The sequence below is a fragment of the Eumetopias jubatus genome, unplaced genomic scaffold (genome assembly GCF_037043125.1).
Source record: "Eumetopias jubatus isolate StellerSeaLion01/CBP00866 unplaced genomic scaffold, mEumJub1_p1.0 scaffold_5, whole genome shotgun sequence".
Classification (NCBI taxonomy): Eukaryota; Metazoa; Chordata; class Mammalia; order Carnivora; family Otariidae; genus Eumetopias; species Eumetopias jubatus.
This window is the reverse complement of record NW_028274811.1, coordinates 41872067-41888558: the sequence shown is the minus strand read 5'-3', so window position 1 is coordinate 41888558 and position 16492 is coordinate 41872067. Positions and strand designations below refer to the sequence as shown.

The 16492-nt window shown below is 39.1% G+C and overlaps 1 protein-coding gene and 1 pseudogene across 7 annotated transcripts in view; one reads left to right on the top strand and one right to left on the bottom strand.

Annotated features, from left to right (window-relative positions):
* ANKRD55 (ankyrin repeat domain 55) overlaps positions 1-16492 on the top strand; it is a 491618-nt gene that overhangs the window by 82090 nt on the left and 393036 nt on the right. The gene's annotated exons all lie outside the window — the stretch shown is intronic.
* On the bottom strand, positions 8253-8336 carry LOC114221038 (U2 spliceosomal RNA; annotated as a pseudogene).

Genomic DNA, 16492 nt, shown 5'->3' with positions numbered 1-16492 from the left:
GTGAGACTGGCTTGGTCTATGTCCAACTGTATGAGCCCAGACAAATTGCTTACTTCCCTAAGCTTCAGTTTTCTCAACTCAAGAGAGTAGTACTTAGCTTATAGGGTCCCCATGAGGCTAAAATGAAACAGTGTAACGTGCCTGGCCCATAAGATCCCCTCAGCCATTGATATTATATGCCTTAATAGTTATTTCTTTTTATTGTTGAGTAGTACTCCATGGTATACTCTACCACATTTTATTCATTCAGCTGTTGATTTGATGTTTGGGTTGCTCTTATTTTTTGGCTATTACAAATAAAGCTGTTACTATTTGTGTGTAAGTCTTGTATGGACATAGTTTCCCTTTTCTCTGGGGTAAATACTTAGGTATAGAATGGCTAGATCCTATGGTTGGTATATATATAATTTTTTGAATAAACTGTCAAACTGTTTTCTGAAGTGATTGCATCATTTTATAGTCTCACCAGCATGTATGAGAGTTCCAGTTCCTCCACACCCTAGCCAACACTTGGTATGGTCAGACTTTGTAATTTTATCCATTCTAATAGATGTGTAGTGGTAGGTGATTCACATTTACTTTGAGTTGCAGTGAGGATACTTAGGTGAATGTTCTGTGCAAGAATACTATTCATTTATTGTGTAGTGCATAGAACTCAAGGTACTTTCCCATTTGATTTTGTTTGCTTGTTTTCCTTATTAGTTAAAAGATTTTGAAATTAAATGATTTTATTTTTTTAAATAAATTATTGACTGCCTCAAAGTCACCTGGTTCCCTTTCCCAGGGGTAACTGCTGTTACTGATTTGTTGCATATTTTTCCAAAGCTAACCTATGTGAATATAAGCAAATTTATGGGGTATATAGCACACATGTGTAAGCAGTTTTTTGAATGAGTTGTAGTTGGAGGGTATAAACAAGTAACTTTATTTCTGCTCAGCATCAACTCTTGAAATTTACTGTTGTTTCTTTGCCTGCCCATGGATGAATTCTCTGATACATCCCTTAGTTTTATTAGTCACTTTTAGGTATTAATAGATAGTCTCACTTTCATTTAAAGAGTATGGGTTAATATAGAATCAAAACATCATTCTCTCTTCCCAATGGAAACATCTCCCCTTAGCTAGCTGGGACTTGGCTCTGGCTCAGATGTGCTTTGGGGCTTAGCCTGGCTTCCCACATTTCCCAGCCTTGCTCTTCTGCTGCTCCTCTACACTCACCCTGTTTTCTCGGCTCTTCCAGGGTTGGTGGGCTGGGGCGGGGGGGTTGCCTCTGCAACTTTCTTTATGGGAACACCCTTGGGCTACTGTAGTCTCTTCCCCCAAAAGTGTAGAGATCTGTACAGGAACCTGGTAGTCTGGAAGTTTATGTCTTCCTCCTTTCCCTCACAGCTAGTGAGTGACTGGAACAGGAGAACAAAAGCCTTATTATTCCCTTGGTACAAGAGGGGACAAACTCTTGAGATGTAATTTATGCTCCAGAGTTCCCTTCAAGATCAGCATTGAGGCTGAGACTATGCTGAAAATCGTATCCTCCCTTGGCTTCTTCTCTTTTCCTTTCCTATCTACCCCTTCCCCACCCTTACCAGATTCTCTGAGTGTACTTCCTTAATAAATCACTTACTTGCACATGAACCCTCATTTTAGGGTCTGCTTCTCAGTAATCCAGCCTAAGACAACAGATGTCCAAACACTGACACTCTCCTGGGACACTGTTGAAAGTTCCTTAGAGTTCCCTCATTGAGGCTCTCCGACCACAGTTTTCTTGTCAGGGCTGAGGTCTGATGGGAAATAGTTACTTACAACTTTCTCCTTGTGTTCTGGCTTCCAGGGTCCACCCCTTGGATTTGTGGTTGGGGTCTTTAATTCTGACTGTACAAGAGCCAAACACAGTTGTACTGATGTCACCACGTATCTTCCCTTCTCCTTTACTTTAAATATGTTATTAATTTTATCACATATACATTCCCAGGATTTATAACATTTACCTTCTGTTGTGTAAATAAATGCCCATATTTGTTCTAGTTATTCTCCTTTGGTTGACTGGATGAAATACACAAAATAACCAGCAGTTCTTTTAATGAAGAATTTCAGTTCTTGTGGTTAAGTAATACTTTGTTTCTAGTAGCTTCCACAAGTGAAAAACTATAGCCACTGAACTCTTGCATTTTCAGAAGCGTTTACCTATTGTTTTTACACTTGTATTGGTGGATAATAAAATTCTTGGGTCACACTTTCTTTTCTTGAGGACTTTGTTGGCATTGCTTTACTGTTTTCTAGCACTGATTTTTTTTTCACCCTCTATAAGTGACTTGATTTTTTTTTCAGGATACTAAAAGGATTCTTTTTCATCTTTGAAGTTGAACAATTGTTCTGATATTTTTTCTAGGGATGAGATGTATCTTTTAATTTTAATTTGTAGATTAATCTTTCTTTTGGAAAAAATGTATATAGCTTTTCTACCTGAGGACTCAATTTTATTATCCAAACCATTGCAGTCTTGGGATTGGCTGATAGAGCTGCATTTGAAGAAGAGCTTGATTTGGTCTAACTCTGTAGAGAATGACAAAATCCCCCTGCAAGAACTAACTTGTCCTAGGAGGATGCTACCTGAGATAGTGAGTAGAAGTCACTTTGAATTGTATCTTGAAATATTTTTCTATTCCATTATTTGGGTTTTCTTCTTCAGGAATGTCACTTTCACTCATGTTTTCTTAGTTTCTTCCATATTTATCATCTTCTTCTCTGAACTTTTTTTTTAATCATTTTTTTACTTCCATTTTATTTTACTCACTTTTCTAACCACATCCTCCATGTGTTTTACTGTATCTGTGTCAGGGTTTACTCTCCTTATTGCTGCATTTAATGTAAACTTCGTTTGTGTGATACTATAATTTTTTTTCTACTTCATTTCTAAATTCTTCCAGTTCTTGTTTCATCTACTTCTGCCTTTTCATATTTCCTCTCAGTGCTTCTATCTCTATTCCCATGTTTTTTTCTTTACAAAGGGGCAACCCTGGATATTTTCTCTGCCAAGGAGCATATCACTATATTATCTCTGCTCTCTGCCAGTTCCCAGAAGCTCCCATAATAATTGAACTTTCCTAGGATGTTGGATTTCAGTTCTACTTGGGAGGAAACAAGGACCAGTGGGCTTGAGAATTAGACAGATTTTTATTCAAATCCTGACTCTGCTACTTAAAAGTTGGGTTATTATGAAGAGACTGGTCTTTCTGAGCTTTAGTCACCTCATTTGTAGGGCAGATATGATGTTACCTCATAGTGTTTGTAAGAAGATTAGATGAAGTAAAGCAAAGGGTCTAGCTCAGTGTCTGATTTACAGAAATTACTTAATAAATATTCTTTCTGTTTTATTTTTCCTAATTAAACTGATGGGTAGGTGTAAACAATATGACCATAGTAAGAAGAGACTTTGTCTTAAGTGCTATTTAACCTGTGGCTTTAAAGTACCCACCACAATAATATTAGAAAATATATATCAAAGGCTTTCCTTTTTTAATTTTTAATTTTTATTTTATTTTAGAGAGAGAGAGAGCATGCACTTGTGTGTGAGTGGTGGGGGGGCAGAGGGAGAGGGAGAGAGGGAATCTTAAGCAGGCTCCACACCTAGCGGGGAGACCCATGTGGGGCTTGATCTCACGACTCTAAGATCATGACCTGAGCCAAAATCAAGAGTCGGATGCTTAATCGACTGAGCCACCCAGGTGCCCCTATTGAAAGCTTTCTGTATTCTAGGAATTTTGCTAAGTTTATTACATATATTACTAATTTAATTGTATGAGGTATGCCATATCATTATATCTATTTTATAGTTGACGAAATTGAGCCATGAGTTAACTTCTTGCTTAAGGTAGTAAGTAACAGATCCACAACTTGGTCCAAACTGTAACTTCAGTGGCCATGTATTAATCACTAAAAAATACTGTTTATGCAATGTGATCCTTCCCTGTGCTAGGAGAAGCAAAAAAGTGTGAGTTATCATGCTTGGCCTTGGGAAGCTCACAGCACATGTGCATGTACATGTTATATAAACAGATTCATAAAAATACAATTGTGTTCACAGGCCTAGCACTTAAAGTAAGGACTCTCATTTGCAGTTAGATAGAATGAGATTTAAGATAGTACTTAGAGGATGCTTTCTTCCCTAGTGATTAGAGCCTTGAACTAGAATTTCTCATCCTTGTCCCTCTATTTTTAGGTGACCTAGTAAAAGCGAGTGAATTCTAAAACACTTAGGTTATTGGATTTTATCAGAATGTGGATATGTTAAAAATGTACCCACAATTTGTTCTTATCAGGTATGGTAAGACACACAGACCCAGAAATGATTGTTACAGAGGAAGAATTTTATACTCACAGATCCCTAGAAACACAAGGCATAGCATACCAGGCCATGCAAGGCCATACAGGGAAACAACAGGATTAATCAGGAGGCAGATAGGGCTCAGAACCTTTACTGGGATTTTGCTGGGAAGAAATGGGTGAAACAGGGAAGGTACCCTAAGTTTAGGATTGAATAATTTGTGTAATTTGGGTGGCATCAGGGTTATAACTGTGGTTCCTAGTTGTCTGGTACCTGGCCCTGGGGTGACTTAAGGCAAGGGGATCATTGGCTTGGTGTTTGAGAATTTGATGAAGGAGAAGTTTGGGAATATGGACTCTGGATTGGTTAGTTTGTTCATTAAAGGCTCTCTCCCAGGGAAGGAATGTGTTATCTCTAGGAATTAGTCCTGGGAGGGACAGTCTTACTAAGATCAGCACCCGAAATGCCAGAGTATCAAGACTATAGAAAATAAGAAAGTGCAGTCCACACAGTGGGTATCTATGCTTGTGTATGTATATGTATGCATGCTGTAAAGAAGTGGTTGGTTTTTCATGCCTCTCTTGGAGGGGAGTGATAGGAAGGTAAGTGGAGGGGAAAATTGGATAGGTAATGAGGACCCCATAAAATAGGCTATGCTATGCCATTTTTCAAAATAGTTTTTCATTTGGAAAATGGGGGCAAGTATTATCTGACTGAGTTGTTAAGGAAATTCCTGTAAGTACCCAGAAAATTAATGTTGTGCTCAGAAGGAACTACAGAAAAGCAACACAGTATTTTAATTCATTGTTTGGTGTGGGCTGGCTCTAAGTTGTTCTAGAAATGAGTTTTGTACTTTGACAGTTTTTTGGTGCATGCAGCATACACAAAGCCAAAGTGAAAAAGTACAGAATCTTAAGTACTGTATCATTTGGATTTCTTCAGACTAAACAAAGAGTTTCAAGTATGGCCAGATAAAAAGATTTTTCTGAACCTCCCTGTTCCCTCACCCAACCTTCCAAGTAGAGAACTGAATTTGCAATACAGTGTGAGTCTTGGATCAAGGGCCTTAAACTGTTTCTATTCATGGTACATGTCTTGGTTTTGGGCAGAGTGTGAGAACTCAAACATATCATGGAACAGGTTTGTTGGAATTCAGACAATGAGTGTTTCCTCTAGATTACAATAGATTCTTTCCATAAAAAATATTTTCCTGGGCAAGTAGTTCTATAATTTATTAGCTTCAAGGACCTACAAAGTGAAGTGGAGATAAACTTTGGTTGGGAGAAAATAAGTAGGAGTTTTTAGATGATGCAGACCACAGCCATTTGGGGAGCTATCATTTGCCATTGTTGTGGGGAATCCACTAACAGGGCAGTATGAATGCCTTCTGAAGCAGCACCTTTCTGCTCTCCCTTTGCCACCTCACAGTCTTATCTCCTGCAAGCCACTGTAAGTGGAAAATTGTAAACACAGATTTATCTGGCTGCTATTAAGTCACTTGTGCCTTCTTTTTAGTACTGAGCCAACTGAGTTCCTAAGATCTATTTTATTGCTTTTCCTTTCAGCAGCCTAAAGAACCAGTGAAGATGTCTTCACTTCAGAAAGCTTGACTTTACTAAAGTTACCACTATTTTTTCAGGTACACGTAGAAGCACTGGGTACTCTGAGTGGGCGCAGGACTCTGCTCTGGAGGCTGGTTCCCTGGAGTTGGCCTCGAGTCTCCTCAGCAGTAAATTCTGCTGGATATGCATTGAAATGCTCTGTATCCAAGCTTCTTGCTCTGCTTCTTTCGGTTCAGAGCATGACTTGGTCACCACAGTTCTGTTTATAACAAGCAGGCTACACAGGGAATCCTTGTGGAAATATTACCTCTTTGGTTGTTTTTCTCCTTCCTGTCTTCCTAGTTTCACTTCATCTCTTCCATTTTTTTCCTTCTTTTCTACTTCTACCCTTTCCTTCTTCTACCCTCTCTTCTGTAGATACAATTACACATCTGCTGGGTGCTAAAGAAGACCCAAAGATAAATAAAACAAAGTTCTTGCTATTGAGATATTCAATATAAAGGAGATTTTTATAACAAATAATGATAACATAGTATGCATTCAGAATACAGATACCATCATGCATGCCCCTGTTCCTTGTCCCCTATTTTTGTTAGTCACCATGTCTTTCCAGACTTTAAGGGTTCCTCAGGTCTCCATCGTGGTCTTTCCCTTTTCTTACTCTACATACTCTTCCTTGGAGATGTGATCTAGTCCTATTACTTCAACCTTAACTGTATGCTAGTATCTCTGAGGTCTGCCTTTCCAACCCAGACTAGTCCCCACTTTGCTGCAGATTCATAGAGTCAGCCCTCAGCTCAGGGACTGAGACACAGAGGAAGAGCATCAGCATGGCCAGAGGAATACAGGAGGATGGTAAAGAGGAAGTCCTTATTCAGTTGGTTTTATATGGACTTCTAGTAATGTAGATGGAGGAATTCAGGTGCCATATACCTGTTGGCTCACAATTATAGTAATTAGTAGTAAACTTAGGGTTTACACTTTAGGACTCTGGAAATTCTTCGTCAAGAATTCAGGTAAATTCAAGGCCCCTGGGAAGAGTAGAGCCCTTTGTTTCTGGAGTCTAGATGTTGGCAGGATTGTTTGGATTTGACCATAGCTAATGGATGGGAGGTTTCAGTGGCTCCAATTGTATTGAAAAAACTGATAGTACCTCCTCTTCTGTCTTTACTGAGCCCAATTTGCTTGGAAAGACAAACACCCCTTGGCTTGTTTCATTCTGTGAGACACAGCTTTCTGAAGTGAGAAAGGCACTACTTCTTCAGATGATAGACCAAGAATTCCTAACAACAAAGGCATCCATATGTTTGGCATTAATTACTTGACGACTGACTTGTAGAGAGAATGTTATAACTTGATTTTCTCCCCCCAGTGTTCAGTTTTTCCAGGATAAATGCAAATTTTCCGAAATGTTATTTCTCAATCAACTGGGCCATCTCAGCTATGTATGTAGAAAATTCACCTTTAAAATTATTTGTCTCTTGGTGGTGGGATAGTAGATGATTATATTTTCCTCTTTATACTCTTCCATGTTTCCCCAAACTCTGTGATTAATTTATATTAATTTATTAACAGGAAAATTTATAAATTTTATTTTAAAAAACTAAAAAGGTTCATTCATAGAGTGAGGGTGAGATACATGGTTTAAATGTGCATATGTACTCATTGGTAGAGGAATGATAACACTAGAATGAGATTGGGTGAGTTTCTCTCCTTTTTAAAAAAAATTCACAAAAGGTCTATTATCAAAAATGACTATTGTTTCCTTTAAAGAAGAGCTTGGGAGGTTTGTCACATATCTATAATGCTGCCATTGCTTACCACACTTTTTTTTTTAAGATTTATTTATTTATTTATTTTAGAGAGAGGAGGGAGGGGAAGAGGGGGAGAGAGAATCCCAAGCAGGCTCCCTACTGAGCATGGAGCCCATTTTGGGGCTCAGTCTCACAACTCTGAGATCATGACCTGAGCCTAAATCAAGAGTCTGACGCTTAACCAACTGAACCACTCAGGTGCCCCCACATTTGTTTTTTAATTTTTTTAAAGATTTTATTTATTTATTTGACAGAGAAAGAGAGAGAGCACACAAGTAGGCAGAGAGGCAGGCAGAGGGAAAGGGAGAAGCAGGCTCTCCGCCGAGCAGGGAGCCCGATGTGGGGCTCCCAATCCCAGGACCCCAGGATCATGACCTCAGCCGAAGGCAGCTGCTCAATCGACTGAGCCACCCAGGTGCCCCAACACCTTTTTTTTTTTAAATTACACTTTTGAACCATGGATATTTTAAAATTGCCTCAGTTATAGTGTATCATCCTCTTTAATGGTGGTTTTGATTTTGATTATAAGCTGGGCCAACATCTTTCTTAATTAAAGAAAGTTGTAATTATAAAATAATGAGTTTCATCTTATCTGTCACTGTATTACACTTGATCTTAGCCAAAAGGCCGAGAAGCAATTATTATCTGTCACTGTATTATGTGCCACTGACAAACTAGCTCTAGGAAGAATTTCAAAGAGGAGTTTTTGTTGGAATAAGTATCTTCCTAGGTATTATTTTAAAAGAATCAATATTCATTTAAAATTGACATGTCTTTATTTAATCTTATATTTTTACTAACTTTAGGGTATTCTGTCTATGTGCATACTTCTAACAGTTTATATTATAAGCTGATTTAAACAATTGTGTGTATGAGTGCTTGCTCCTAAAAGTCTTAAATAGCAAAGTTTGTCATTATAAAAATGCCACAAATACATAATATTTTAAAAGTCATTGGTATTTCTGGTGTAAGGTTATAAATGTTGAAGGTAAGAGAAGGTATCAGCATCCTTAGAAGTTGAGGATAATGAGACTGTGAACAAAGAACAATGGAATGGGATTCACCCACGTTTTATACATAACATTGTTTCTCTACATTAAAGCTTGTAATTCCTAAAACAAACCTTGGTTGTTGGCTCATTTAGAAAAAAAGAGTACAATCTTTGGTGAACACCAATGAGATGCTGATTGTGTCTTTAACAATGGATGGAGCCTGGTTTAATTCTGTTTCAAAGAATAGGAACTTGGAAGATATTTAGGAGAATTTCCCTGAAAACTTTGGTACCAAATACCTTCAGCTGGCACAGACTCCGGAGACGCACCAAGCCACCTCCCCACCTCATATTCCTATGTGCTTGGAAAACCTGTCTTACTAACCTCCCTTCCTTTATCTACAATGCTGGCTCTGACTCCACCCTCAACTAGACAACTACCCTAGATGCCATCAGTTCCTTGGTACTCTTTGGGGAAGAAATGATTCCTGTTGAATTATCTCAACTCCTTTGAAGGTGGTTTGGCAACCTTCTGTTTGTCAAGATTAGCCCCCTCTCTTAATCCCTCATCACATGTTTTGTCAAGCACGCTCATGAGAAAAAGGACAAGGGATTAAATTGGAGGCAAGGCACTCCCATCTCTGCACTCACTCACCTGTCTGTATGTAAGGCACCCGCCCCTGAATTTCTAGTTGAACCAGAAGTTTGTGTGTATGATTAGGAGTTGGCTCTCATCCGGTTCCACTCGCAAGCCCAGGCTGCGTGCCCTGGGCCAGTCACTGGGGCAAGTGTACTCTAGGGATAAAGTAGTTAATTCTTTCTGCAGCTGTGGCTCCTCAAATCCAGTTCTGCTCTATAGAGGACATAGTGAATGCTGCATAAATAGCAGTTGAATAAATGAATTGCTTAGTAATTCCCAACAGGGAAAGATGGGAGGATGTACGTCTCCAAACAGGACATGGTAGAATATTGAAGTTTATCTGGGTGTTCTGTGGAAGTGGAGTAGGAGGTTCTGCCTAATTATAAAAAAGCATTTTCAGTATTTTAATTCTGTTCAGTGTTTATTGAGGTGTAATTTCCACATTACAAAATGCAGACATCTTAAGTGTACAGGTCAAAGACTTTTTTTTACATATTTATATACTAATATGGCTATTACTTAGATCAGGATCTAAAACATTTCCATCACTCCAGAAAGTTACCTCATGCCCCTGTCCACTCAATAGTTTCCCACCTCCCCCCGCAAAGTAACATTTATTCTTACTTCTATCTCCATGGACTAGTTTTGCCTATTCTTGAAAGTCATGTAAAATTCTAAAGTTGTACTTTTTAGTGTCTTTTACTCAACATAATTAAAAAATATATATATCCATGTTGTTGTAGTCCAATGAGTTTCTTTTCGCTGCTGTATGCTCTTCCACACATGGAAGGTAGTCCCATTATAATATTATAATTTATTTATCCATTCTTCTCTTGATAGACATTTGTTTTTGTTTTTGTAGTATTAGGTATGATCTGGAAAGAGAATTGAAAGACCGAAGAAAAACTGAATTGCTGTCTGAAATCAAGTGACAAAGTCTCCCTGGTGCTATGAGGAGTGAAGAAAATGGGGTATTCATAACCTGGGGTGAATTGGGACGATAAACAGCAGCCCCAGGTCCATTAGGAACCAGAAGGCAGCAAGAGGTGGGCTGTGAGTTAGATGGACTTGAGTGTGGGGCCACCTTTCTTTGCTCTAAGAAGAAAGTGACCGTAAGAGTTGAGGTGGTGTCTAATCCCTTTAAAAGTTAGTTAAGGAGTATATTAGAGGGCAGAGAGTTGGGTTACATTTGAAAAACAAACAGGAAAAAAGCCCTTTTGTTTTTGTAATATAAATACTGGAGAAGACTTTTGTAGCACCAGCTCTTTCCCTTATGTTAGGATCTGTCTGTGAACCCTAGCACCATGTTAAAATAGGTAAGTTCAGGCAGAATGATCCATTAACTCTAATTAAACACTTTGAAATTTGTCTGGGTTTGTATAAGTCTACTGAAGTTATACAATATACTTCTCAGATGTTAGTATGTTCTTGGAAAAGCTTGGAAAATAATGTTAGGCTATTTCTAAAATGGCTCCCAATGATCCCTACCTCCTTGTATTCACTCCCTTGTGTGATTCCTTCCCCTTGTTTGTAGGCTGGGACTAGTGACTTACTCCTAAGGAATAGAAAATGGGAAAAGTGATGGGCTATCACATCCAATAGTAGGTTATCAGAGTCTGTGAATTCCATTTTGCTTGCACTTTCCCTCATGTTGGCACTCTCTCTTGCCCTTTTACTTGCTGTTTCTGATGAAGCAAGCTGCCCTGTTCTTAGCTGGCTTATTGAGAAGCTCATGTGGCAAAGAACTGAGGGCCATCTTACTGAGAAACAGGACTTCAGTCCAGCAGCCCATGAAGAGCTAAATCTTGCCAATTCAGTACCTTGACCGAGCTTGGAAGTGGATCCTTCCCCCCATTTATCAGTAAGATAACTACAGTTCCAGCTGACACCTCGACTGTAGGCTTCTGCAAGATCTAGAGCCAGGAGACTCAGCCAAGCCTTCCCCAGATTCCTGATCTACAGAAACTGGATTAATTACACAACAACAGATAATTAAGACAAATGGTGATATTAATGACCAGCATCCATGAGTGTTAACTACTTGTCAGGTACTGTGCTAAGTGTTGTAATGTGATTTCTCTTTTCATCTTCATGACCATCCAATGAAGAGGAACTGAGTTTTGTCCTAGCAATAGAAAATTAGGAAAGGAGCAACAATTCCTGGTGGGGGATGGGGAGAAAGAGGCTGACTCTTATTTTAGCTTTTATGTCAGCATATCACACTGTGAGGATGAAAACAAATCATGCTCTCCTAGAGAGAATATTATGTTGGAATGATCTCAAATATGTCTCAGTTGGGACCTCCAAGAAAAAAGGAAGTCATACTTAAAATATTGTGATGTAAAACAGTTATTGTGAAAATAACTATATTGCTTTGAAAAAGAATCATTTTGGAAATAGCTTTTATCTCTTTTAATATAACAAGTTGTTATTACATGCAGAGTATAATGAAAACATGAATGGAACAATTGAGGGAATTATAAAATGAATATCAACCCTATCTCACCCAATGATAATAACCAGATTCATAGTTTTTACTGTTTTGTCTCTTAATTACAGATAACTTTTTCACATCAGTAACTAGGTTGACATCATTGTTTGTAGTATTCCACTGTATGTATGTTTCATCATTTATTCGAAATAATCCCCTGGATATTTAAGTTGCTTCCAGTTTTCTGTAATAACTCCATGAGAGATAACTTTATACAGACATCTTGTGCATTTGTCTCATGATTTCTTTAGAATAAATATCTAGATGTGAAAGAGTTGGGTCAAAGGGTTTACATATTTTAGATTTTTATGGGTCTTGCCAAATTGCCTTTCAGTAAGGTTGTACCAAAATTAATCCCACCAACAGTTAATGAGAGTGCCCACTTCCTACACCCTCGCCAACAAAGGGTATTAGCATTCTTTTAAACCTTTGCCCATCTGATAAGTGAAAAATAGCTTCTTGTTGTTTTACTTTACACTCCTTTAATTCCCGGGAGATCAGGGGTGGCTGGGAGGCTCAGTGGATTAAGTGTCTGCCTTTGGCTCAGGTCATGATCTCAGGATCCAGCCCTGAGCCCTGTGTCAGGATCCCTGCTCAGTGGGGAGTCTGCTTCTCCCTATCCCTCTGACCCTCCCCACAACTCGTTCTCTCTCCTTCTCAAATAAATAAATAAAAACTTAAAAAAAAATTTCTAGGGAGATCAGGCATTCTTCTTATTGGTCATCTCGTTTCTTCTCTTATTAATTATCTTTCTATGCCATTAGACCATTTTTGCCATTGTATTGTTTATAATCTTTGTACTAAAAACTTATAAATGCAGGAATTTGACACTTTCTCTTTTCTGTTTGCTACATTTTACCCCACTTTGTATTCTGTCTTTCAACTGTGCTTTATTTGTTCGGTTTCTTGCTCTGTTGACATTTAGGATTTTTATGTCATCAATTCTATCCACCTTTGTATTTATACTTTCTGAACTTGCTATGCCTGGAAAGACCTTATTCTTCTGGCCAGATAAAATTTTACAAAGTATGAATGGCCATGAGGAACTAATATTTTGAGAGAGATTTGGAAAGCAAAATATGAAAGGCAATAAATTATAAAAATACTCTTCACTCTTAGAGGCTTTATGTTTCTCCCAGGGGCTCTTTCACTTGCTGTAACTCTGATTAATGATATTAAAGAAAACATCTCAAGAATTTTCATACATGTTGATTAGAATACACATTCCTGCCAAAACTCAAATGTTGTCCCTTGACTGTATTCTTTAATTATAACAATAAAGTAAATAGGTTGTAAATTTATTGGTTTATCCCATTGTTATTCTAATAACAGAACTGTATCCAAAATTACTTATATTCATATTGTGTTCAGTACTTCACAGTTATTTCACATGCACCATTTTGTTTAGTCTTCACAGCAGCGATAGTTAACTATTGTTATCTTCCCTTTACTGATGAGGATACCAAATCTCAGAGTGGCTGAATGATTTGGCCAATGTCACACAGTTAAATGAAGGCAGAGTCAGGACTCAAACTCATGCCTTTTAAACAAAAACCCACTGTTCTTCCCAGTTATTAAAATAATAATTATGATCTTTTTGGCTGCTAAACAAAGTCAATGGGAAGTTCAGAATTTGGTTGCCCTTCTGGAATATCAGCGACTTTGGTCTTATACGAGGAGCTACTTGGGTTTTAACCTCAATTTAAGTGGATTACTATTTGTTAGGCTATGATTGCTGTCTTCTTCTGAGTTAAGACTGTCCATAATGCAGGGCAGCTACTTTATTTAACATCTCATTTGGTGGAAACACATCTTTTTTTTTTTAATTTTATTTTATTATGTTATGTTAATCACCATACATTACATCATTAGTTTTTGATGTAGTGTTCCATGATTCATTGTTTGCGTATAACACCCAGTCCTCCATTCAATACGTGCCCTCTTTAATACCCATCACCAGACTAACCCATCCCCCCGACCCCCCTCCCCTCTAGAACCCTCAGTTTGTTTCTCAGAGTCCATAGTCTCTCATGGTTCTTCTCCCCCTCCAATTTCCCGCCCTTCATTTTTCCCTTCCTACTATCTTCTTCTTCTTTTTTTTTTAACATATAAGGAAACACATATTCTTTAGTCAATGATTATCTACGAGTAAATTGTGGAGCTGCTTCAGTAGTAGTAGAACAGGTTGGTAAGCATTTCTTCTATAAATGATATGGAAAGACCTCTTCTGGCAAGACCAAAAGTGGTATATGGTTTTACAGGTGAAGCACTTGCCTTTATGGACTCAAAGTGTTGGAAGGTATACAAGTCTTTGGTCTGAACAGATGGTTTCCCATATGGCCAGTTTTGCCTGGCTTTCTCCCTCTTTCCCCTCCCCTCCTTTATCTCCTTTCCCCTTCCTTTTTTACCCACTCATGTGTTTGTTCAGTGCACATCTATTGACAATCCACTAAGTGCCAGGCATCTTGATTGTTGTAGGAGAAAAGAGATGGGTAACATGCCTTCTCTGTTCTTGAAGAATGAAGCAGAGAAGCCAAAAATGACATAATCTGCGAGTCCAGTCTTGCAGGTATTGGGTCTGTTGATGTTATCCACATCAGTGGCCTAAAGTTCAACAATCCTAAACCTCTGTTTGTCCCTCAGAGTAGGAATTCCAGCCTTTCCCAGTTTTCCTCCCCCATAGATGCCCAAGAATCTACAAGGTATTTATTGTAGCAAAAGGGTTAGATAGTACTAGATACTCTCAAGTCTTTCTAATAAATCTGGAACTTAGTTTCCCTACATACAAAAAAATATCTGTGGATGTTGGATTGGAAGTTACATACCCAAAAAACAGGCCCCTTTCTGTGCTTTATTGCTTCTGTTGGCATTGGCCGGGGTGGGGGGGGGGGTTGGGGGAGTGGGAGCTGGAACAGATAGCCATCCAATTCTGCTTTCTCTATTTTCCTCATTGATAGAGGAGCAGCCCTCCTCACAGTCCTCACCTCGGGGAGTAGAAACTTTGTTCTTTTCACCAACTCACTCCAGCAGGACAGAACTGGCACACAAACCCGGAAGCACATTGGGCCAGCTCCCTGCCTAACCCCAGCGGCCAGGGTCAGCTCAGCCCCATCTAGTGGAACAAGTTCAGAGCTTCCAAGGGTGGGTGTCTAACCCAATTTCCTCAGTCCCTAAGAAATCTCCCCCACCCCACCCCTGTTTGCCTCTTCCTACCCCAGAAGCGACCTCCTCTCTGATGAAGGACACTAGCAGCACATCTTTCTTTAGAATGGCCTACCTCTTCTACCCCAGGGGTGTGGTACCTCCTCCACCCCAACAAGCAGGAACAGCATCTTTTGAAATTGGTATCCTTCCCTGCAAGTGTAATAATTTATTCTTATCCGTGGTCTCTGTCTATACTCCAGTACAGTGTGATTCATATAAACAGAAACACAGTGTGTCCTTCACAGAAGAGATACTATTTAAGCTGACTCTTAAAGGACGAGTGGGTGTTTCCTCAGGCATACAAGGCAGAGAATGTCACCTGTGACAGAATAATGGGCACATTCCAGGTATAGAGGCATAACAGTCAAGGAGGATGCATAATTCACTGTGATAGGAAATTTGGGTGCATGTGGGAATAGCGGGCAATGGAAGTGGGAAGCTGGGCACAGGCATATGTGAATGCCAGAGAGGGACCTGTGGCTGGTCAGGGTACAGATATGATGGACCCAGAATTTCTCCATATCCCAAGAGTAGCAACTGGGCCGTTTTAAAGAGAAGGGCAGAGGGCAGGAGATTATATTGAAGAATCCTCATGGTCTTGCTGTCACATCTGAGCTTTGATCCATTGGAACTCCTGTGGCATTATGTCTTTTTCTTTTCCTCACTGGCTGTGTATTCTCCAAGAACTTTGGTTCTCAGTCTCACTGTGGGGCCGCTGGATTGAGTGGGGCTATTGAGAGTCACAAAGTTTAGCAATAAAGATCATATCTTAACCATGCTCAAATGACTTCTCTTTCCCCTGGAATGAAATGCAAAATCCTTACCTGAGTCTTAGGTGATTAGGCACTTGCCTTCCTCTCTGATGCTGATACCATCTTCTGTTATTTCCCTTTTGCTTCTTGTATTCTAGCCATACTTGTCTCCTTGCTGTTCCTCCTGCATGCCTAGCCTGGTTCCACCTTCTAGCCTTTGTACTTTCTATTCCTACTACCATGCTATTCCTGGACTATATTTCTCCTAGGTGCCCACATGGCTTGCTCACATCATTAGGTTTCTGCTGAAATTCCATCTCCTTGGACTTTCTCTGATCACCCTATCCGAAATAACTCTGTGTCTCTTTAGCTTGCTTTCTTTATTCTGCATGCTGCTTATCACTGCCTGATATTAAATGATGCATTTACTTACTTGTCTTTCATCTTTTCCCTCATTAGAATATAATCCCCATGAAGGGAGCAACTTTGTCTTGGGTGTGCTGTATCCTCAGCTCCTAGAAAAGTACCTAACACATAAATAGGTGCTCAATAAATATTTGAGGAGTGAATTATTAAATAGAAGAGTCTAGCCCCCAACCCCTTAAAGAAAAGAACAGGGTGCAGAGTAAAGAGATTTTGGCCATAGGAAGAGAAAACCAAGAGGACACTCTGAGAGCACCGTCTCTCAGCCAAAGAGGCAAAAAATTATCATTTGCA